Below are 5000 nucleotides of genomic sequence, written 5' to 3'. Positions count from 1 at the left end.
AGCCCCTCTGCGCGAGTCCACGGGCAACATAGCGCACGATCGCGTCATGCCGCTTAACCCGGGACCCGTGCGTCCTGAAGCAAGCCTGTAACACGTGGTTGGCGGTCTCTACGGCCTGGCAGCCCGCGCGGCATCTGGTGTCCGCCTCCCGCCCGCGACTGCGCCGTGCCTTCGTGGGGAAGGCGTTGATGCGGGCGCGGAGAGCGTCGATGAAGTTACGCCCAGATAGCAGGCGACTGGTGTCAGCGACCCACTGGTGTTGCCCCTTGACGGCGGCGGAAGATGACAGCGCCGCACCGTCAAAGGCAACGTGCAGGCGCGCGGCCCACATCTCTCCAACCTGCGTCGACGATTTGAGGAGGTGGCCCTCCCACATAAGATGCCGCTCCAGCGCCTCAATCTCACGCTGCACCTCGTCCCGGCCTGCACCGTCGGCGGCTGGCCCAATCCTCTTCAGCGTCAGGAGACGGGACCGGCGAAGTGTTGGCCCCATCCATCGGCATGATGGGATGCCGAGGCCTCCCTGGGCTACAGGAGCGTGGAAGTAGCCCAGGGGAGTGTCCGCCGGAAGGCGGAACCATCTCCTGACGGCGGCACGGATGGTCACATCTGCCGCTTTCAACGCACCCACTCGGGTGCGGCTGAGGGCCAGCCCATGGTACAGGCCAGGCAGAAGTACGGTGGTGAGGGCGTGGAGGCGCTGTTGCGGCTTGAGCGGAGCTCGGGAGATGACGTCCAGCTGCTCCACCAGGTGGCGTCGTGGGTTGAAAACGCAGCGACCAGCGGTGGAGAATTGCAGTCCCAGGTACCGGAAGGTTTCACCCACACGTAGGGCGGGCACGGTGGCGTTGCCCGCTTTGAAGGTAACGTCGGCGTCGACCTTCACCTTCTTGTCGCGCCCAGACGCGACTAAGGCGAGGGTGAAACACTTCCGGGCGTTGATCTGCAGCCCCAGATGGGCGAGGGCTGCGACGGCTGCGTCGATGAGGGACTGCAATCCCCTCGCGGTCGATGCAAAAAGCAGGACGTCATCTGCGAAGGCCGCAGCGTTAACTCTGCGACCAAGGATCCGAGCTCCGATGTGGGAGGGAAGTTGACTCAAAACATAGTCCACCGCAAAATTGAAAAGGAGGGGGGAGAGGGGGTCACCCTGACGCACACCCCTAGCCGGCTGCAGGGGCACGCCCACGTCGGCGCCGCCCGCTATCACCGTCGTGCTACCCTCGTAACACCTTTCGACGTACTCAATAAAGCAATCCGGCAGGCCATGAGCCCTCAGCACGGGGCGGAGGGCGGCATGGTCCACCGAATCGAACGCTTTAGAGACGTCGATCGATGCCACAAAAACAGAGCGACAGGAGCGGACTGCGTCGGTGAGAGCAGTGTCCAAGATGAAGGTGTTTTCCAACATCCCATCCCGGGGGATGAATGCCCGCTGACGTTCGTCCACAGCACATGCACGCATCAGGCGTGACGCGAGAACCTTGTGAAAGGTCCGCGCCAACACCGAGCAGACCGTAATGGGGCGAAAGTCAGCGGGGGATGTTGGTGCAGCCGTTTTGGGGAGAAGTGACGTCCGGGCGCGAAGCAGACGCTCGGGGAGGGCGCAGGCCAGGAGGAAGAGGTTCAAGAGTTTCACCAGGACTTCATGCGGCAGGCGCCGCAGCTCCGCTGGAGTCAGGCCGTCCGGCCCGGCTGCCGATCCCCTGGGCGGCAAGGCAGCAGCGACCTCCTCACGTGTGACCGGCCCCCATAGGCACTCAGGAGCGACAGGCTCCGAGTGCGGGAGAAGGCGGTCACGGATGAAGCCGGCGGTGGAGATCGGCTTCTTCGTGAAGAGGTCCGCCCAGAAGTCCAGCAGACCGGGGATGTCGGGTGGCGGCTGCAGCAGGGTGCCGTCCAGCAAGCCACGCACGCAACGCGCACGCGACCTACGGAAGGCGTCCTGTGTCCGCGCGTATTCCCAGCGGCGCCGCTTGCGCTTCTGCAGCGGCGGGGCGGCAGGCGGCCGCTTGGATGGTTGGCGCGGCCGCTGTGTCCTGGTGATCGACCTCTCCCCCCTGGACCCGACCGACGCAAGGGCATCCGGGAGCATGCCCAGGATGACATCGGGCGGCGTGCCCCGCCCCAGACCAATGACTCGATCCAGGGCAGAGAAACGCTGGGCGGAAGCAGGTAGCCCCGCCAGATGCTCCCAGATGGCGGCGTCAGTCGGCCCCTCCGGCGGCGGCCCGGTGGTGTCGGCCGCGAAGTCCTCGGCTGCGTCGACGGGCGGCGCAGCGGCCTCGCCCGCGTCAGGCAGCGAGCTCGCTGCTCCACGGCGGGACGCCGGCTCTTCACCCCGACCGATCTCAAGTGCCTCCATGAATTGGCGGACAAGCTGCTTGTGGGCAGCTTGCCGCCGTCGGCACTTGATTGCCTCAAGCGTTCGGTCGGGGAACATCCTGGTAAGTTCTTGATTTACAAAGAAGAACCGGGCGTCCCTCTCCAGGAACAGTTCGGCCTCTGCCTTGGCGAGCGACAGGACTTCTTCCTCCGTCCACCTCGCGCGATGCCTCTCCGTCACGATCTCAGCGTTGGCGGCCGCAGGGTGTTGGCGGCGGCGATGGACCCCGAGACCGTTCTTCGTGGTAAAAGTGCGGTGGCACTCACTGCAAGCAAAGGGAGCTACACAAACTATCGCATTTTCGTTACGGCCGGTTGGCCGGATAGGTGCTGGGGTAGCTGGGGTGGCACCTTCAGCGGAAGGGCCACCATCTCTTGTTTCTTGTCGGCTGCCCCCAACTATAAAGGGATAATGCGAGGGGGGGCTGGTAACCCCCCCAAGCCCCTGGTGCGGTCTTCCACTCTGCAAAAATCAGCGGGCCCACGAGAAGGGGAGAAGACCGCAGGAGAGGAGAGGCTAAGAGGGCTAGGCCCATGTATTGCGCATCACTCTCCCTGTAACTATAACCCAAGGAAGGCACCTCGCAGCAGCAGCACGACTACATCAAGACCGCACTTCGAAAAGCCAAGTCCGGATGCAGCCACACCGCCGCCACTTGGCCACCTTAAGAGAGTCATAGTTACTCCCGCCGTTTACCCGCGCTTGCTTGAATTTCTTCACGTTGACATTCAGAGCACTGGGCAGAAATCACATTGCGTCAACACCCGCTAGGGCCATCGCAATGCTTTGTTTTAATTAGACAGTCGGATTCCCCCAGTCCGTGCCAGTTCTGAGTTGATCGTTGAATGGCGGCCGAAGAGAATCCGCGCACCCGCGCGCCCCCGGAGGAGCACGCTAAGGCGGACGCGGCCTCGCAGCAAGGAAGATCCGTGGGAGGCCAAGGCACGGGACCGAGCTCGGATCCTGCACGCAGGTTGAAGCACCGGGGCGCGAACGCCGCGCAGGCGCGCGCATCCTGCACCGCCGGCCAGCACGAGGCCGACCAACGGCGAGAGCAGACCACGCCCGCGCTAAACGCCCGCACTTACCGGCACCCCTACGGCACTCACCTCGCCCAGGCCCGGCACGTTAGCGCTGACCCACTTCCCGACCAAGCCCGACACGCCCCGATCCTCAGAGCCAATCCTTATCCCGAAGTTACGGATCCAATTTGCCGACTTCCCTTACCTACATTATTCTATCGACTAGAGGCTCTTCACCTTGGAGACCTGCTGCGGATATGGGTACGAACCGGCGCGACACCTCCACGTGGCCCTCTCCCGGATTTTCAAGGTCCGAGGGGAAGATCGGGACACCGCCGCAACTGCGGTGCTCTTCGCGTTCCAAACCCTATCTCCCTGCTAGAGGATTCCAGGGAACTCGAACGCTCATGCAGAAAAGAAAACTCTTCCCCGATCTCCCGACGGCGTCTCCGGGTCCTTTTGGGTTACCCCGACGAGCATCTCTAAAAGAGGGGCCCGACTTGTATCGGTTCCGCTGCCGGGTTCCGGAATAGGAACCGGATTCCCTTTCGCCCAACGGGGGCCAGCACAAAGCGCATCATGCTATGACGGCCCCCATCAACATCGGATTTCTCCTAGGGCTTAGGATCGACTGACTCGTGTGCAACGGCTGTTCACACGAAACCCTTCTCCGCGTCAGCCCTCCAGGGCCTCGCTGGAGTATTTGCTACTACCACCAAGATCTGCACCGACGGCGGCTCCAGGCAGGCTCACGCCCAGACCCTTCTGCGCCCACCGCCGCGACCCTCCTACTCGTCAGGGCTTCGCGGCCGGCCGCAAGGACCGGCCATGACTGCCAGACTGACGGCCGAGTATAGGCACGACGCTTCAGCGCCATCCATTTTCAGGGCTAGTTGCTTCGGCAGGTGAGTTGTTACACACTCCTTAGCGGATTCCGACTTCCATGGCCACCGTCCTGCTGTCTTAAGCAACCAACGCCTTTCATGGTTTCCCATGAGCGTCGATTCGGGCGCCTTAACTCGGCGTTTGGTTCATCCCACAGCGCCAGTTCTGCTTACCAAAAGTGGCCCACTTGGCACTCCGATCCGAGTCGTTTGCTCGCGGCTTCAGCATATCAAGCAAGCCGGAGATCTCACCCATTTAAAGTTTGAGAATAGGTTGAGGTCGTTTCGGCCCCAAGGCCTCTAATCATTCGCTTTACCGGATGAGACTCGTACGAGCACCAGCTATCCTGAGGGAAACTTCGGAGGGAACCAGCTACTAGATGGTTCGATTAGTCTTTCGCCCCTATACCCAGCTCCGACGATCGATTTGCACGTCAGAATCGCTACGGACCTCCATCAGGGTTTCCCCTGACTTCGTCCTGGCCAGGCATAGTTCACCATCTTTCGGGTCCCAACGTGTACGCTCTAGGTGCGCCTCACCTCGCAATGAGGACGAGACGCCCCGGGAGTGCGGAGGCCGCCGCCCCGTGAAGGGCGGGGAAGCCCCATCCTCCCTCGGCCCGCGCAAGGCGAGACCTTCACTTTCATTACGCCTTTAGGTTTCGTACAGCCCAATGACTCGCGCACATGTTAGACTCCTTGGTCCGT

The 5000-nt window shown here is 62.5% G+C and overlaps 1 pseudogene; it reads right to left on the bottom strand.

Annotated features, from left to right (window-relative positions):
• The window catches only part of LOC126445769 (large subunit ribosomal RNA), a 7955-nt pseudogene that overhangs the window by 2022 nt on the left and 933 nt on the right, over positions 1–5000 (bottom strand).

The sequence above is a fragment of the Schistocerca serialis genome, unplaced genomic scaffold (assembly GCF_023864345.2).
Source record: "Schistocerca serialis cubense isolate TAMUIC-IGC-003099 unplaced genomic scaffold, iqSchSeri2.2 HiC_scaffold_357, whole genome shotgun sequence".
Classification (NCBI taxonomy): Eukaryota; Metazoa; Arthropoda; class Insecta; order Orthoptera; family Acrididae; genus Schistocerca; species Schistocerca serialis.
The sequence above is the reverse complement of the archived record's forward strand: the minus strand, read 5'-3'. Positions and strand labels throughout refer to the sequence as shown.